Here is a 20,444-nt window from a genome sequence, read left to right as displayed (position 1 = left end):
TATCAAAATTCTCATCTTCCATAGTATTCTCGACAAGATACCTCTCCACATCTGACTTGATATCTGCATTAGTCTTCTCTCTTTTTTGTATTTTTTGTTTCACATATTCACTCTATTTGAGACTTTAGTATTGTCATCCAAGACATCTCTAGATGAACTTCCACCATCCTCCCTTCCTTTATCATCTGCAACCTCCTTTTCATAAAACATATATAAAGTCTCCAATGTAAGTTGAACAAAATCAGTCATACTAGTAGACACTTCTTTGTCATAAACATCCTCCAAACACCAACAGAGATAATCTAGTTTGTAATGAGGATCCAATACAACAGCAACAAGTAATAACGGGTTGAATTTGTCAACAGGTCCCCAATATTTATGATATTTATTTTTCATAGAATATGCCATAGTTCCTAACAATTTAGAAAGATTGTGGCTCCAATATGTTAATTGAGAAGCAATAGATGCAATTTCATAAAAATATTTGTTTGATGTAACATGCAAAGAAGATGAGAAACTCAAAGTTATCTCGTAGAAGATTCTCAAAAACTCAATGAATAATTTAGCATATTGTCAATTAAGTAGTGTAGGTGGACCAACTTTTCTTTTTCTCCCACTATCATATCCAAACCATCTAAGAAAATTAGGTTCTTGATAATAAAGTCTACCAAAAGCTTTTTTAAATTTTTCGCCATGTTCCAACATTAGATAGGTAGAATTCCACCTAGTTGGAACATCCAAGCACACAAGGCTTTTAGATTCAATCAAGTCAGCCTCAATGCAGTCTTTAAATTTTTTAGTCCGTTGAAGAGAGGACCTAACATACCTGACAGCATTTCTAATGCTTTCAATTGAAGTTTGTTGCTCTTAATTCCTTCCTTTACTATCAAATTAAGAACATGAGCACAACATCTTATATGCATATACTTTCCTCCACACACCAACCTACCTCTTGCACCTAATTTCCTTTGAAGGTAAGTAATAGTCCCATCATTCGAACTTGCATTATCTATTGTGATTGTGGATATTTTTTCAATTTCCCACTCTCTCTCAAGCATTTCTCAATTTCTCTTCCTACTGTATCACCTTTGTGGTTCTCAGTCTGACAGAAATTTATAATTCTCTTTTGTAACTTCTATTCTTCAGCAACAAAATGTGCAGTCAAGCTCATATAACTATAATTCTGATTTGATGTCCATCAATCCGTTGTCAAGTAAACCCGAGCACATGACTTTGCCAACCATTCTTTTAACTTTTTCTTTTCATCTAAATAAAGTTGAAAGAAATCTCTTGAGACCGTCACCCTAGATGGCACCGTAAATCTTGACTTAAATCGATTTAACATTTTGCAAAACCCAATCCCCTCAACAACTTTAAACAACATTTCATCAAGTACAATGAACTTAGCTACAGACTTCTTACAATCTTGCAAGATATAACCTTTAAAGGCTTTGCATAGTTCCTCTTCTTCATCAATTTTAGGCATATAACCATAAAGTATCTCCTGCTTCTCCACTTTAGTAAATATCCACTTATGAGCACTCTTCAAGTACTTGTTTAGAGAAATTGTGCCATGTTTAGTAGGGTAACAATTATATTTTTTTTGCCATTGAATATATTTAGCTTGGTGCTATCCCTTTGTCTCAGTCAATGGAAGTTTAGTAAAATGCTACCAAACATATGATTTTTTCCTAAACAAACAACATTAAGAATAAATTCAGCAATAATCAGCAACACATCAAAAGTTCAGCAATAATTAGAACACACTTAAACAGGAAGAACAAAGTTGCACCTAATCAAAAGTTTCAATAATCAAGAGTCATAACAATAATCAAAATTCTGATTAGAATAATAATTAAAATTTTGATTAGAACAATAAACACCTAATCAGAACAATAATTAAATACTGAAAAAGGAAGAATAATAAACACTTAATCAGAACAATAATCAGAATTCCTAATTCAAAATTTCAATAATCAAATCCCTAATCAGACATTTTAATAATCAAAATCCTTAATTAAAAATTCCAATAATCAAATCCTGAATCATAAATTTCAATCATCAAAATCTTGAATCAAAAATTCCAAAAATCAAAACCCTAATTAGAAATTCCAATAATCAAAATCCTAATCAGAAATTTCAATAATCAAATCTCTAATAAAAAATTCCAATAATCAAATCCTTAATAAGAAATTCAAAACATTAATTATTTATCTGAGCTTGAGCAGGGGCCAGAGAAGAGAAGAAGAAGAAGACCAGCGGCAGAAGCAGTCGTCATCATCATTCAGGTCTTGATGGTCAGAGAAGCTCCATCGCCATTTGTAGTCGTTATCGTCGTCGAGGGACGTTGTCACCGGGAGGCGAGAGGCAGTGCACCACCGTCGTGACTTTGAGGCTGGGGAGCAGTGATGGACACTGTCATGGTGGCTGGTGAGAGACAGAGAGAGGGCTGAGAGGGAAAGAGTGCGACGGTTGGTGAGAGGCACAGAGAGGCTGCGACGGAAAGGCTGGCGGTGGCGCCGTGTGGGCATGAGGGGAAGGGCTGAGATGGGACTGTGGCAAGGTGCATGACTGTGTAAAAGCGGGCTTGTGAGGTCGTGGATAGTGGGCTCGTGGCTACATGAAAGTGCCCTAGTTCATTGTGAAATCTGAAATGTGAATTATGATTCTATACCGGGTTAGGTCCGGGTGACCCGAGCTATGACCCGGTCCCGGTTTCATCTCTCTCACTGGTTTTATTTCTTTTCTCCGGATCAGTCCCGGATCACTTCAGGTCCGAGCCGAGTCTTTAAGTCAGACTGAACCATACCATGTACACCTCTATAATGTAATATCAATTAATGAATTATGAAATGTAATACAAGACTAACTCTTCTATTCACTGAGACTGACATATATAGTTATACAAGCCTTGCACATTATTACACTTATCATAATAGAACTATTCTAATAGAACCCTTCTAATAATAGCAACCTCTAACTAACTATCAAAACAGAATTCTAACCTCCACTTTGACCTATATCCTTGACACCTCCTCTTAATTCAAGTTGGTCCTAGAAACAACTTTGACAATAGTTTGGTCAGAATATCAGTTATCTACTCATGGCCAAGAATATGAATTACATATAGTTCTCAGCTGGCAACTATATCATGAACAAACTGAATGTCTAACTAAAAATATTTGATTTTGTCATGGAGTACTGGATTCATAGTGAAGAGGACAGTACTCATTATCACAAAAAATAGTAGGTGCAATGATCAGTGTTACTTGAAGCTCTTCCAACAAGTTCTTGAGCCAAAACATCTCAACCTCACATGCTTTAACACTCCAAAACTCTACCTCAGTTGATGACCTTAAGATTGTCACTTGTTTTTGAATTTGGATCATCTAAATTTTGAATTTTCACTTTAGAGGGTAAAGTGTGATCTCTCACCTTTGAATGGTTTCTCTCTCGTATTTTTTCTTGGTCCCACCTATGGTATAAATGATGAGAGATCACACTTTATCCTTTAAAGTGAAATTCAAAATTTAGAGGATCCAAATCCCTTATTTTCCATACCACCAAGAGACCAAGTTAGTTTCTATGAAAATGCAAACTCCTGACACTGATTTGGGGTCATCTAAATCTGAGGCCCAATCAGCATCAACAAACCCATATAACCCTAAAAGTCGTTGTGTATGATCAATCTTTGATCTTTTGTTCCTTGTAGATAGTGGAGAATTCTCTTTACAGCTTTTCAATGAACATATAATGGCGAATGCATAAATTGACTCATTTTACTCACCGTAAAAAAAAATCTGGCCTAGTGATAGTAATATATTGAAGAGTTTTTGTCACGGACCGATAATGACGGATCTAAAAAATTTTAGAACTACGAGCAAAATAACATTGCCAAATAATAAAAAAAATTGACATTAATATATTTAGATATTTAAACCTTAGAGTATATTAGTTACTCAAGTTTTTAATAAATAAATGTAATTAGTAATGTAAAAGTATATTAATTTAAAAGTATTTTTTTATTCAATATTTTTGTAATATTGCATGTGTAGTATATTTATTATTAATACTAGCGATTAGTCAAGCATCTAATACTTGTCAAATTATATTTTTATTGATTAATTTTTATATGATACAAAAAAGAATTATTATCTATAGCTAAAAAATATAAAGAGTATAACTTGAATAAACTAATTTAGAAATTTCACCATTTTTTGTCTGAATTTTTATTAAAATGATGTGAGAGGGACAAAAAATTTATAAAAAAAATAAAAATTTAAATTAAACAACTACAATTCTCTTTATGTGTAGGTATAGATAAAATAATATCTTTTTCTATTTAACAAATATTCAAATAATTTTTAATATTTAATTAAAAACTTGACATTTTATAATATTATGGTAAAAACCTTTTCGACAAAAATAATATTATATGTATAAACAAAACTAAATTAAATAAAACAATAAAAAGTAAATAAATGATATATATTATAAAAGATATTAAATATTAATAATCTCATTTATATTTAAAAATGAAAGAGCTCTGAACCTGTTGACATTAGCTGGAGTAAAAAAATGGTGGGTGTTGAGATAGAACTAGCCTCTATCATACCTAATTTTGAAAGCAAATCACATATAAATTTTGTTTTAGAAAGGTGAAAATTTGACCTTGTTCAGGCCATTGCACTTCTATTTCTAAAAAATAATTATGCCTGCCCAAGTCTTTTAAAGGGAACACATTGTCCAACCTTTTCATCATGTTTTCAATTTCTAATGAGTCATTACCTATAATAATTATATGAAAAAATAGATAAAAATATACTTAAATTTTTATATGGTGGACAGATGTACCCTTCAATTTTTTAATGAGTCATTTACACATATGAATATAAAATTTCGTTGTCAATTTTATCCTTCCGTGATCTGAGTAATTTTTTCGGCAATGATGGAGGCCAGGTAGCACGGTATTGTGTGATGTGGCCAATTTGGGGTGACACAGTGGAAAATAGAATTATTACATTATTAAATTTATTGAAATAAATATAAGAAAAGGATACAATGAAACTACTGTTCATCCTCTTCATTCTCCAATTCCTTCGAACTCTAAGAACCCTAACACAGGGTGAAAAAAAATTCTTCCTTCATTCTCTTCATTTTCTTCTATACATCTTCTTCCTTTATGTCGTAATAGGGGTTTGTAAACTCTAATATATCAAAATGTCACACTCTCAACGAAGAAAGAATATACCTCATGCTTGTGCCAATGATTGTGGTGGCTCGTCTTCTGCCCCAAAAAATAGAAAGAAGAAGAAGTTCGACTACAATAATGGCAAGTGTCTGCATGGACTTGACGTAGTGGTGCTTGAGTTTGCTACAAACCCCTGAAAAATTGTTTTTTCGTTGAGGTATGTGAATTTTGATTTTGTTTATGAATCAGAGGAATCAGGCTCCACATGAGGAACAAAGATCTTTGGTGCCTCATTCCTTCCTCCTTGCACAAACCTTTGACCAGTTGGTGCTGGTCTCTTATATGATGCTCTTCTGTTCTTCTGACTATTTTTAGATTGCTGGGTGGATACTTCATTCTGACCTTCTTGTTGGGAACCATTAGGACGTGGTGAACAACATGCTTCAAGGTCCATGCTGGGCACTCCTCACTGACCTCATCGCCGGAGACCAACGGAAAACGCGGACGGCCAACGCTGGCTTCTCGTTCTTCATGGCGGTGGAAAACGTCATAGGATACGAAGGAATTGGAGAAGGAAGAGGATGAACAGTAGTTCCATTATACCTTTTTCTTATAAATATTTCAACAAATTTCATAATGTAATATTTCTATTTTCCACTGTGTCATCCCAAATTGGCCACATCATACAATACCGTGTCACTTGACCTCTACCACTACCGGAAAAATTACTCAGGTCACGAAAGAGTAGAATTGACAACGAAATTTTATATTCATGTGTGCAAATAACTCATTAAAAATTTGAGAAATACATCTGTCCACCGTATAAAAAATTGAGTGTATTTTTGTCTATTTTTCTTAATTATATTATCAACATAGCATTGGATTTGAATCACATAAGTTGTTCTAGTTTTTACTTTTTACAAACAAAGAAGTATGAGACTGAGTATTACAAAAACCAAATACTTTTAGAGTTTAACTTAGTTTTATAAATCACTTCTTAGAAGCCTGCTTTAAATTGTACAAAGATCTATTTAGTTTGCATATAAAATTATCATAATTATCTTTAAAATCTTGAGGCTCTAAGTTATATAAATAATTTGATGAAAATATATCTCTATTAAAAAAATAGTATTAATAAAATTAAATTACTATTAAAAAATAAGAATTAGAATTTGAGAAAAAAAAGAAAAAAATGAGAATAATAGATGAATTTATTAATGATTATTGTTATACACAAAATATCACAAGGAGGCTATTTATAGCTAAGGACCCAACTTCTAGCTGACTCAGCTAGATTGCATCTATAATTGATTCTATCTACTTAAAATTTAAATTATGGCTATAATTTAGGGCATCTATAATAAATATATTTATAATACTCCCCCTTAAATGTCTTTAGTATAATGCATTAGATAGCTTCTTTGTTAAAAATTTTATCAGAAAAAATCCAGAGTAGGATAAAAACCATGGTTAAGAAAAAGAGTACAGCTCGTATTACTCCCCCTGATAATTAGATCACTTGATATCTTTTAGCCGACGCATCCCAATCTTATATACTAACTTCTCAAATGTTGAAGTAGGTAGTGTTTTAGTGAACAAATTTGCTAAATTATCATTTGAACGATGTCTATATCATCACTTTGTTGAAGATCATGAGAGTAGAAGAGTTTTAGTGAAATATGTTTTGTTCTATCTCTTTTGATATATCCTTCTTTTAGTTGATGTATGTAAGCAGAGTTGTCTTTGTATATGACTGTTGGTATTTTCTTCAAAGGTAAACTACACATATCTTGAACATGTTGGGTGATTGACCTAAACCAAATACATTCTCGAATTGCTTCAAGAATTGCCAACATTTCTGCATGATTTGAGGAGGCTGTAGCTATAGTTTGCTTTGTTGAGCGTCAAGATATAGCTATTCCTCCATTTGTGAATAAATAATCCATTTGTGACCTACCTTTATGTGGATCAGAAAGAAAACCTGCATTTTCATATCCAACTAAATGAAATATTGTTTCATTAAAGTAAAATAAACCCTTATCAATAGATACTTAAAGATATCTTAATATATGTTAACACCATTCCAATGTCTTATAGTTGTATAAGAACTAAATCTTGATAACAAGTTTACTGAAAGTACTATACCTGGTCTTGTATTGTTAGCGAGATACATTAGTGCACCAATAGCACTAAGGTAAGGGTACTTCAGGAGCAAGGAGTTTTTCATTACTTTTACAAGGTTGAAATGGAGCTTTATCTACATCTAGTGATCTTACTACCATTAGAGTACTCAATAGGTGTGCCTTGTCCATGTAAAATTTTTTCAAAAGTTTCTCATTATAAGTTGACTGATGGATGAATATACCATCCTTCAAAAGTTCAATTTGTAAACCAAGGCAAAATTTTATCTTAACAAGATCTTTCATTTCAAATTCTCTTTTTAAATAATCTGCAGTTTTTGAAATTTTTTCGAGTGATCCAATAATGTTCAAATCATCAACATAAACTACAATAATAACAAATTTATATTCAAACTTTTTCATGAATACACATGGATATACACGGTCATTTTTGTATTCATCTTTCAATAAGTATTCATTGAGACATTTACACCACATAAATTTAGATTGTTTTAATCTATACAAGAATTTTTAAAGTTTTACTAATCAAATTTTTGGAGAATTATTATATACTTTAAGCACTTTGAATCTTTCAGGAATTTTCATATAAATTCCTTTATCAATTGAGCAGTATAAATAAATTGCAACAACATACATTAGACGCATGTCAAGTTTTTCATGCACTGCCAGACTAATAAGCTATCTTAACCTAATTGAATCCACCACAGGAGAATATGTTTTCATATAGTTAATACTAGGTTTTTGTGAGAATCCTTGTGCTACTAGTTGTGCTTTATATCTTTTTATTTCATTTTTCTCATTGCGTTTGTACACGAAAATCCACTTATATCCTACTGGTTCTATACCTTCAGGTGTTTTGACTATACGACAAAAAAACTTCACATTTTCTAAGAGAAGTTGATTCAGCTTGAATTCCGTATTTTTATTTTGGCCAATCATCTTTTTTTCTGCATTCTTTGACAGATTTTTGTTCATAATCCTCATCTTGATTTACTAGTTCAACAACAATATTATAAGCAAAAATATTGTTGACAATAGTATGCTTTTGGTTCCATATTTTTTCGGTAGTGATATAACTTATTGAGATTTCTTCATTTTCAGGTACTTGAACCTCTTCAGAGGTTTTATCAATATTTATGTTTTCAGATTTTCTTTGAGTTCTTGCCTCCATATTGTGACCATCATGATTAATTATCTCTTTCTTTTTTTTGGGGATTTTTATCCTTAGAACATATTGGTCTTCTATGCTTTTGGCATGGATTGCTTTCATTTGCACTAACAACTTGTCCTTCTGAGACACTTGTTCTTATTAGTACATTTGCAGCAGGAACGTGAGATTTGGTTACTCTCCTTAGGTCAATAAATGCGTCTGGCAATTGATTTGTAATATTTTGTATATGAATTAGCTTTTGTACTTCTAGTCTACATTGTCTAGTACGAGGATCTAAATGGGATAATGACAACGTATTTCAAGTAATCTCTTTTTTTTAACTGCTTATTTTCTCTCTCTAATTATGAAAAAATTGTTTTATCAAAGTGACAATCAGAAAATCTTACCTTAAATAAATCACCCATCGTAGGTTCTAGGTATTTTATAATTGACGGAGATTCATAACCAACATATATCCCAATCTTCTTTGGGGTCCCTGATAAACCACTATTTTGTGATTTATCTTGTTCTAAATTGAGTGGTTTTTATTAGTTCTTCACACACTTATTCATACAAATTGCATAGTTTTACAAATCCTTCCTAATTTTGTTCTATGTTTGAAAACTTGCTTCTTAAGCCTTTAAATTGCCAATTTTTAATTTCTCTTTATACTATTCGATACCGTGATATGTGAGTTAAGTGTTTTCAGGCTTTATAGGGCAGGAATGACTTAGAGGATGGAAATGAAGCATGCCAAAGTAGAAGGAACACAAGAAACAAAGGAGCTGACCAGCGAGGATCGACGCGCACGCATGGCTCACGCGTGCGTGTGACTTAGAGCATTTCACAGCGACGCGTACGCGTGACTGACGCGTATGCGTGACAAGCGCAGAAGATCAGCGACGCGTACGCGTGACAGAGCGACGTGCTGCATTAATCAAAACTCGCAGGGGGCGATTTTGGACTGGTTTTGGACCCAGTTTTTGGCCCAAAAATACAGACTAGAGCCAGGGGGCAAGCTGAGACTCAAGACACATTCACTTTCACTTTAGTTTAGTTTTAGTTTTTGAATTCTGGAGAGGAAACACTACTTTTCTAGGGTTCTTCACATTTTTAGATTTTTAGTTTTTTTATGCTTTTGGATTGGATATTGAGAGAATTTTTACCTTCAATTGAAGTCGCCATCACTATAGTTTGCTTTTCTATTACTCTACTCTTTTGTTTTTCATTTAAATTGCTCGTGGTCATATATGGATATTGTTGATTTTGAGATTTATTGATGCAATGAACAATTTTTACATTTAATTTCAATTCATGTTTGATTTCCTTCAATTAATTATCATATTCAAAATTATCTTTTATTAATTTAATTTTAATTACCATGTCTTCTATCTACTCCCTTTACATGTTTGTGCATTTGACATTCATGCTAATGGAGTAAAGCTCCCAACTTGGCTTTGGAGTTGATTAATAGGAAACTCTTGAGTTGGAAAACTCAAGTATTAATCTGAAATTGGAAATTGCTGACTAACTCAGTTTTCACTAACTCTAATCCTTCCTTGTGAAGCAATTAGGACTTGTGAATTAGAGTTAGTATATTAGTTACTTGACTTTCCTTTATTAGTTAGAGGATAACTAAGTGAAAGCAACAACCTTTTTTTATTATACTTGAAAAATTCAACAAGCATAGAAACTCCGATTAATCTTCTCCTTGCCAAGGCCTTTTATTTCAACTATCTAATACCTCTTGTCATTATTTTCTGCTTTAATTGATCGCCACTTATTTTTTCCGTTCTCAACATTAAAAATTTCTCGAAAAATTTCTGATCAATAATTTACAATGCTGTGTCAACTCTTTGGGAAATGACCTAGGAATTCTACTCCCAGTTAATCATTCTTAAATTGTGACATCTTCTAAATTTACAGTAGGAATTTTGTCGGTTATGAGCTGTACTTACAACGTTATTTTTATAAGAATTTCTTAACTGACATTTTTCCACCTGTCAGTCCCATTTTTATGCATTGTAGTGGAGTAATTGGGACAGAAATCGCACATCCAAATATCCTAAGATGAGAAATGTTTAGCTCCTGACCGCAAGCCAGTGGTAATGGAAAGAATTTAAGATAACTTGTTGGTCTGATGTGTATACGTGCTGTAGCATGCAAAATAGCATGTTCCATACTAAAACAGGCAGTTTAGTTCTCATAAGTAATGGTCAAACTATTAATTGGAGGTGTTTAATCAATGATTCGGCTAGACCATTTTGAGTGTGTACATGAGTAATAAGTTCTTCCATCGTAATTTCAGTTGACACACAATAATAATTAAATGTTTGGGACCTAAATTCACCAGCATTATCAAGACGTATAGTCTTTATAACATAGTCTAAAAAATGAGTTTTTAATTTAATTATTTGAGCTAGCAATCTTGCAAACACCATATTGTGCATTAATAGTAAACAAACATGGGACCATCATAAAAATGTATCTATTAAAACTATGAAATATTTAAGCAGTCCACATGGGGTGAATGAGCCCACATATATCATCCTGAATACATTTCAGAATAGATGGTGATTCAATTCTAATTTTTTCTTGTGATGGTCTTATAATTAATTTTTCTTAAGAACAAGCAGCACATGAGAATTCACTAAATTGAAGAATTTTATGTTCCTTTAGAGGATGATCAGATGAATTCTCAATGATACTTCTCATCATGATTGAACCCGGATGTCCTAACTGGTCATGCCAAATTGTAAATATATTTGTATTTATAAACTTCTGATTTACTATGGCATGTGATTTCACATTATTAATAGTGGTGTAGTACAAACTAGAAGAGAGAGCGAATAGTTTCTCTAATACACATTTTTCTCCTGTATCATAGTGGTAATATAGATATATTCATTATTTTCTTCTCTTGCGGTTTCTACATAGTATCCATTTTGGCGGATATCTTTAAAATATAGTAAGTTTTTATGAGACTTACTTGATAGTAATGCATTATTTATAAAGAACTTGGTTCCTTTAGGTAATACTATAGTAACTCTTCCGAAACCTTCAATCATTTTTGTACTACCAACAATCATACTTATATTTGCTTCTTTTGTAACAAAAGAGACAAAATATATTTTATCTCTAAGTATTGTATGTATTGAAACATTGTCAGCGAGACATACTTTTTTATTGTTGAATTTGAGCGAAACGTGAGAAATATCCACATCTTCATTACTAAAATAAAAATAAATTATGATTAATGAAGAGAAATACAAAAGTTTCAAAAACAAATAAAAACTACAACCAAAATAAAAAAACTAACTATGAAGAAAGAAAAATATCTAAAAAAATGATAGATTTTTAATTAATGTTCTTCTGAAAAAAATTTGATTCATCTAAATGAGTAATATCACTTTAGTCACTAAAATGAGTTGGTTTAGACTTGCATGAGTTTCTAATGTCAAGGATGTCATCAAGATTTGCAAAGATATCATCGGTGGATTTCAGTTCTGTTTCAACAGTATTAGCTTCAACTTTATCTCTTTGTATAGTCAAATTGACCTTTTGTTTTTGTCTTTTTCTCTTGATAGATTCTTGATATAACTTGACAAAATATTCAGGGGTACGACATATACATGACCAATGACTTTTTAATGCACATCGATAGCACAATTTTTTTACATTATAGCTCGGATCACGCTTCTCATGTTTATTCCACTTTTGGTAATGAGTAGGAATCTATTGTTCCATTTTCCACGTCCACGTCCACGTCCACGACCACGACCACGGTTTCGACCGTTATTCAGACCATGGTCTTTTTTATGTTCACGAGATGCCACATTCACTTCAGAAAAAGCAGTTGAACCAGTTGGACGAACTTCATAATTTTTCATTAATATATAATTCATTATTTTGTTCTATCAACAGGAGACAACCTATTAGGTCATAGTACCTTTTAAAATCCTTTTCACAATACTGTTATTGTCACAGCACGTTAGAAGTATGAAATGTGAAAATTTTTTTTCCATTAAGTCCTCATTGGTAACTTCTTGGCCACACAATTTCAGTTGTGAACTTAATTATTTTAAAAAGTACAGAATTGTATTCACATACTGTTTTAAAATCTTGCAGCTTTAAATGTATCCACTCATAACAAGTTTTAGGCAATAATACAGTCTTTTGATGTTCATACCTTTCTTTTAAATTTGCTCATAATTCTTGAAGATATTTAACAGTCAAGTGTTTTACTTTTAATCCTTTATGAAGGTGATGACGTAGGAAAAATAAGTGTCTTAGTCTTATCTTTGTTTGAGGATTCTAATTCTTTTTTTAATGGTATCTCTAAGCTTTTTAGATACCAAATGAGTTTCAGTATCAAGTGCCCATTCTAAATATTTTTTGCCATTTAAATCAAGAGCGATAAATTCAAGTTTTTGCAATTTTGAGATGATAAATTTAGCTTTAGTCTTAATTTAGAACTCGTACTAATAACATGTTATACAAATAAGGATTAGGGTTTGAGAGAAAGAGAAGAGAGAAAAAAATAGAAAGAATAATAGATGATTTTATTAATAATTGTTGTACACATACAAAATATCACAAAAAATTTATTTATAGTCAAAGACTTAACTTCTAACTGACTCAACTAAATTATATCTATAATTAATTTTATCTACTTAAAATTTAAATTATAATTACAATCTAAAGTCTCCATAATAAATATATGAGTAAAAGACAAATAGGTCCCTGACCTTTTAAAACGAGGACATTTTTGTCCCTCAAGATTGAAAAATACATTTCGATCCCTCACGTTTTAAAACGGCTGACAATTATACCCCTCCGTCTATTTTGGACCAAAAACGGCAACGGAATTAGCTGACATGGAGGGGTAGAGAATGACGTGTCCGTTACACTTGCTGAAGTGGACTGGGACAAATTATTAGTGGACAAATTCGTCCCTTAATGACCAAAACGATGCCGTAAGCATGAGTGAGCCCTGTTTCATCAAAATGCAAGGTGGAAGCCATGGCCGCTGCTGGTGCAATTGTCAAACACCCTTCTGCTTCTCATGAAATCCAAGCTAGAGGCATCGCCCATAGATTGTGCCTTCATTAGCCTACATAGAGCACGTTGTTAATTTGTTATGTAAAATCCTCAAAATTTGTCATTAAGTATATAATAGAAAGGAAGATCCACCTTTCCATGTTTGCAAACCAACTAAATTTTCCTGACACCAGAACACAGGGTGAAGAGCTTAGTCTGTTTGAAATTTGCACATTTATAACTTTATCCCACAAATATTTCTTAATCCTGTCACAAGTTTGGCCAAATTCCTGTTTCATCTCCTTTTCCCTTTCTTCATTCTTATCACCTGTAGAAACAACAAATCAAATTTAACTAGCTATAAAGAAGAACCAAGCCATGATGAATCCACTGAAAGACAAGGACTACTAAATATTTGGTTGATGAAAATGCTGATACCATTGATTAAATGAGCATTTTCCCAAAACATGAAGTATATCAAGAATTTGGGATATGTTATTCCCATACACCACGCAATAGGAACATACCTAGATCCAAGTCTTCCTTGCTAATATCAACAAATTTTTTTTCCTTATATGACTTGAGGTTTTGAATAGCAACCTCATCAATTGGATCCACCAGAAACAGTACCTAAGAAAAAATCACAAACATCAATATTAAGAAATGACATAATTAATCAGTACAAAGTTATAAATTTAGGAAAGAAAACAAACTTATATTTCAAAATCCTTCTCTGCAAGTCTCTCCAAGAAAGGTGTGTTCTTTGCACTATTCACACTATCGGCTGCAATGTAATAAATATCTTTTTGATCAGGCTTCATGTTCTCAACATATTCATCCAAGCTGATCAGTTCTTCTTCACTTTAGGATGAGAAAAACCTAAGCAATGGAGCGATGCGTTTGTGATTCTCATGATCTTCAATACAACCCAGTTTCAAATGTTTGCCAAAATTTTTTCAAAACTTCTCATAGCCCTGCATACAGAGCAAGACATCTAGTCAAATGAATAAACACATATAGACATACGGATAGTATTAGTGAATCTAAGTTAACACAATTTATCCTATGTAGAATGGGATAATGGCAGCATGTGTACAACTAAAATTCGTCAAAATATGAACATACCTCCCTGTTATCACTCATAGATATCCCTAAAATCATGTCAAAAGCTTTCCGAACTAAACGTTTTCTCATAATTCGTACCTTCATGAAACATGTAAAAAAGGATAAGCAAGATGAAGAACCCCCTCACTCGTCATAGACGATCGCACTAGCAGCGGCCATGGCTTCCACCTTGCATTTTGATGAAATAGGGGCTCACTCATGCTTACGGCGTCGTTTTGGTCATTAAGGGACGAATTTGTCCACTAATAATTTGTCCCAGTCCACTTCAGCAAGTGTAATGGACACGTCATTCTCTACTCCTCCATGTCAGCTGGCTTCGTTGCCGTTTTTAGCCCAAAATGGATGAAGGGGTATAATTGTCAGCCGTTTTAAAACGTGAGGAATCGAAATGTATTTTTCAATCTTGAAGAACAAAAATATCCTCATTTTAAAAGGTCAAGACTTATTTGTCTTTTACTCTAAATATATTTATAACGATTGCCTAATAGTCCAATTTAGTAGAAAAGCTAAAATTAGCACTAGTCTCACTATTATAGGCTTAATCACCGAACAAAAAATTTGCTCAAAATTTTGATGAAATCCTTGATAGAATTCTTTGTCTAGTAGTCATAAGAGCAGTTTTAATTAATCCAACAAATTAGATCTTGAACGAAGGAAAATAATATCATCTAGCTATCGGAACAGTATTATTCAATTAAAAAAAGCAAAGAAACCTATAAAACAATTAGTAAAATGAAAATATATAAGTTACAAAATTAATATTAATTAAAAAATTAATTATTTTGTTAATTTTTATAATTTTATTAAATTTTTAATTAGATATTTGTAATTAAAAAATTTGTAATTAAATTTTTATAATAAATAAATATTTGTAATTAAATTTTCATTAGTTGTTATTTTTTTAAAAAATAATCTTAAAATATTTGCCTTTAGAATAATTCATAAGTAATTCGACATTAAATACATAAACGAATATTTTAAAAAATTATTTTTAACAAAAACTAATTAGAAAGGATTTAATAGAAAGTTTTTATCAAATATAAAAATTTAATTACAAATTTTTAAATTATAAAAATCTAATTAAAAATTTGACAAAATTATAAAAAAATAATTAAAATCTTAATTAAACTTTACTCTTTTACTTTGTTAATTTTTTACTTTAAAATATATTTTTTCTACATCTTATTATATGCTAACAAAAGAGAAATATAAAAATCTAGCTCCAATTCTAAATCATAAGCGAGTAGTTTGCCAATTTTAGCCTTTTTAGTTTAAAGTGTTATTGCAAACCAAAGAATAACATCTGTAAGGATCTCCTGTGCTTTACTTCTTTTTTTTTTTTTTTTCATTGAACACGTTGGAGTTCTCATGTAATTACCAAATAAAACTCAAGCACTTTTTATGTCTTACATATAGAATGTCAACAAAGTAAAGAAAGTTTTAATTTTAGAAAAGCTATATTTGCCAGCTCCCTACAGAAACCAAAGTGTTCTCTAGAATGGTAGTTTTGAAAGTTAGTTTATAGTAGTAGTAACAATTCTTCATCTATAAATATTCTTTAGATAAATTATATATGAACATGATATCTAAATTTTAAGTTTATATATTGTTAACAAAAATATAAAAAATGATACAAACGATAAATAAAATTTTAAAAGGTGATAAAAATTATATGATTTTTGTAAGTATGATTAAATAGTCTTTTTTATCATTAAATTTTAATATTTTTACTCCAAGTGATTTTTTTATGATAAAAAATATTTTAAAAAATAAAAAAATTTAGAGATTAAATTTATTTTATTTTTTTATACTTTTTAAATAGTTATCCAAATATCACCACAAATATTCAAATAAAATATACAAATAGTTTGTTAAATACAAAAATTATTTTTCACTTATATATTTTTTTAATGTTTCTCTTGTTTTTAAATTCTTTAAAAGTTTGTTTTCTATTCATTTTTTTCAAAAGAATAAAATATCATTTGCTTCTCAATGTTTGGGTTAAATTTTAATTTAGTCCTTAATATTTTAAACGTCTTATTTTTTCGAAAAAGTTTCAAACGAAATCGATGTTATTCTATTGATAAATTTGACACGAATAATTAACAGAATAAGTAATAAGTGATGTGAACATTAACAATGTTATTATTAAGTCATGTTTTTTCTTTGTATTTGAGAAATATAATCAAAATTTTCTTGTAATAGTTTATCTTTTCGATATTCTTTTTGTAAAAAATTTCAAATTATATCAATCAATCATCAATGATTCAGAATGAAAGAAAAATTTTTAAATTTGTGATCGTTAATTAGTGGATTGATTTTACTTACTTACTGAAATCAAACATCAAACGTTACCGACTCTTTCATATACTAGTTGTTCGTATTAAACTTAATCATAAGATAATATAAAATCAGTTTAAAATTTTTTTGGAATAAAATAAAATATTTAAATTTTTTTTATAGGTGTTAGCTCAAATATTAAAAATCAAAATAATACTTTATTCTTTTCAAAATTTTTTTGAATGATATAAACTTTTGATACTATATATATATTTTAATTGTTTACCCTTTTATTTTGGTTCATTCAGTCAAATATACACCAAAAATGATAACACAAAGTAAAAAAGCACAGAAAATTTGAAAAGGTAATTAGGGTCAATTTGGATATATTCATAAGTAATTTTTTTTAATTTTTAATTTATGAAAAGTTATAGTATTAATATTTAGTATAATTTTTAAAATTAAATTATAATTTTTAAAAAATTATTTAAATATTTATACAAAATAAAAAAAACAACTTTTTTATAATAATTTCTTTTATCATTCTTTTTTTAAATAAATATTTTTAAAATTAAAATATTAAATATAAATTAATTTATTTATAAACTATTTTAATATAAATATTTATTATTTAAATATTAAAAAAAAACTTAATTAACGATTTATCCAAACTGAATCTTAGCCTAACAGCTAGTATTAGCAATCCAGCAGCAATGCATAAGCCTATTATAGAATATAGACTATGGAGTATCAATTTTACTTTATTATTATATTCGATTTTCTCATTTTGGCAGCGAGTTGGATAAGAAGATAAGATGGGATGGGAATCATTTAATAGTGCAAAGATTTTTCCATGACACAAAAGATAAGGGTCAATATATGTCGCCTAATACAGCCAAAAGCAACTTTGTCGGATTGCGGAATTAAATCACCGAGAAAGAGAGTGATCTTTTTGCAAAACTATGCTAGAACCAAGGTTCTTATCAGTTAAGCTTTAGCAGGTTTTACGTTCTCTTTCTCTCTTGCCTGTCCATCGTTAATGTAACTTCATTCACTTGCGGCTTGCCCTTAACGTGGTACATGTTTGGTGAAATGTCTCTTTTACATAAAACAAAGCAAAAAGAAGCTGTGGTCAAGAATTTTAGCTGCCAAATACTACTCTAAAGATCGAATTTGCACGCCACCTTGAGAGTTGAACTCTTTTTTAAGAGAAATAAAAATGGAACGTGGTGAGAAGAAATTCCCTGTTGTTCCACCTTATAATTTTGATGATAACCTTCTATGTATCTCGTTTTTCTTAAAGGTATTTTATGTATGTTGTGATATGCCAAATGTCCAGGATAACGTCTTATTTATTAATACATCTAATTTCTTTTGAAATATTGCATATTTACCTTGATGTTTGAAATTATTTTTGGAGAAAAGACATCGCAAAGTATATTTTGGCAAAAACATGACTAAAAGTCCAATAATGATAAGGAGGGTAGATTGGAGTTAAGGAATGATCGCAAGTAAGTGGGAGGAGTCATTTTCCCTTTAAACCCTAGGTACCATGGCACAAGAATATTACCATCAAAATGACAAAGGGTAGTGGGTCATGATCTAATTTAGGCGTTTGGTATTGAATAGACAAATGATTCTTGTCCAAATCCAAGAAGCTTGCAGCCTTTTGTTTCATTTTCCAACGATTCATCTTCCTTTGAGCTAGAAACTAGAAACTAGAAACTCCGTGGGGGAAAGAGAGAGGAGCATTCCCCAAATATCCATGCCAACTTTAATTTTCTTTTTCTCAATTTTCTTTTTAATAATTTCTGAGTGACAATGACACCATGTTTTGTCTTCAAACGGCCATGATTACTGATTAGCCTTGCTTTCCGTTTGGGCAAGTATGAACGAATTATCCCACATACACACAAGCCAAGCTGGGTGTTCTTCTTGTAAACATCAACATATTAAAATCTTTTAGGGGGCCCATGGGGGCCTATTGGGCTTTTGAGGAAGGGATAGGTGTCGACCATGGTATAATGCCGAATGGGTGGCCCTCATCACCAATTGGCAAGCAATGTTAGGTAATTGGGTGCATCAAAGTCCAACGTGAGGTGATTGGTCTTCCAATCATTATTAGAGTTTAGTTTATGATTCGTCATGATTGTGACAACATTAGAATTGGCATAGTAATCATACGTTTGATAATGTCACCACTCACTGCTCAGCAACGAAACTTGCAGATACTCACTCATGCTTCTTACCGTCATAATCAAATATATAAATATATTTGCAACGAATCTAGTTCTTTCTTTTTCTTAAACAACCTAGTTCATTAGGTAAATACTAAAATGCTGCCGCGTAAAAACTTGTTCTAGACTATTTGGAATAATGTGTTAAGTTATTATTTCATGTTCAACAAATGAAAGCAATCAAATTATCACTCGTAAATTTGTTAAAATAATTAAAAACATATTTTTTCCTATACCAAAATTGTTTGAGAATCAACATGTAGCCAATAATTTTATTATTTATTTTCTTTTACAAAAGAGAGTAATGACATGCTTAATTACTTGATTTAGTAATGTAACACAACTCTCTGATCTGCCTATGTTACATAGGTAGTTTATTTCAAACCCGATATAGAGGGAGTGCTGTGTTTGGCCTCAACAATTAACATAGAATTTTGTCAAATTTTTATAACATAGACTAAACACAGTATTGTGATAAAATTAGGTCGTCGTGCAGAAGCAACATGTTGTATGCCATAGGGTCAAATAAGCAAGGATTGTTTTATCAGTATTTAATTGTAGGGCAAAATGAATAAATTTTTCTGCATTTTAGTGAACAGAAGAGAGTAAATAATTTAGTTCACATAAGTAAAAATAAAAAAAATAAAAAATAAAAATAAAGACAATAAACCGTTACGATTTGACGGTTTGTGATATCCAATGTAGGCACATTTACGAGAAAGTTCAAGAGGTAGTGAATACTTTGACAAAAAAAAAATGTTAACATAATGTGTCTACCAAAAATAAAATGGGAGGAGATAAAAACAAAAGAGTTAGATACCTCTGAATTTAAGTTTTTGTATAAAAAAAAGGTGAAGAATATAAATGAAATAAACATTGTTGTAGATAAGCTATGAAAGAAGTGAACATGACAAAGACTTAACATGAAAAAGGGTGGTTTGAAATATGTTAGGCCAATTTTTTTTGAAATAAGTGAACTATGAATGCTTTTCAAGACATTAGACTATCTCCAGTAGGGAACTCATCCCAGTTCCTGTTTATGCCCCACCTGTCATAAAAAGTAACTCCACATCAGTTTTTGCGTCATAAACAATAAATAGGAACTCAAAGCATCTCTCTCTTCTCCATTAGGAGGAACTAACTTTAGTCCCTATTGTGGTCCCACTTAATTAATTAATTAAAATACTTAAAATTAATATAATTAATTTTTTTCAATAATATTATTTAAATTTATAAATTTAAAAATAATTCATTATTAAAAGATATTAATATTAAATAAA

The sequence above is a fragment of the Arachis ipaensis genome, chromosome B10 (assembly GCF_059453495.1).
Source record: "Arachis ipaensis isolate K30076 ecotype BB chromosome B10, ASM5945349v1, whole genome shotgun sequence".
NCBI classification, from domain to species: Eukaryota; Viridiplantae; Streptophyta; class Magnoliopsida; order Fabales; family Fabaceae; genus Arachis; species Arachis ipaensis.
The sequence above is the reverse complement of the archived record's forward strand: the minus strand, read 5'-3'. Positions refer to the sequence as shown.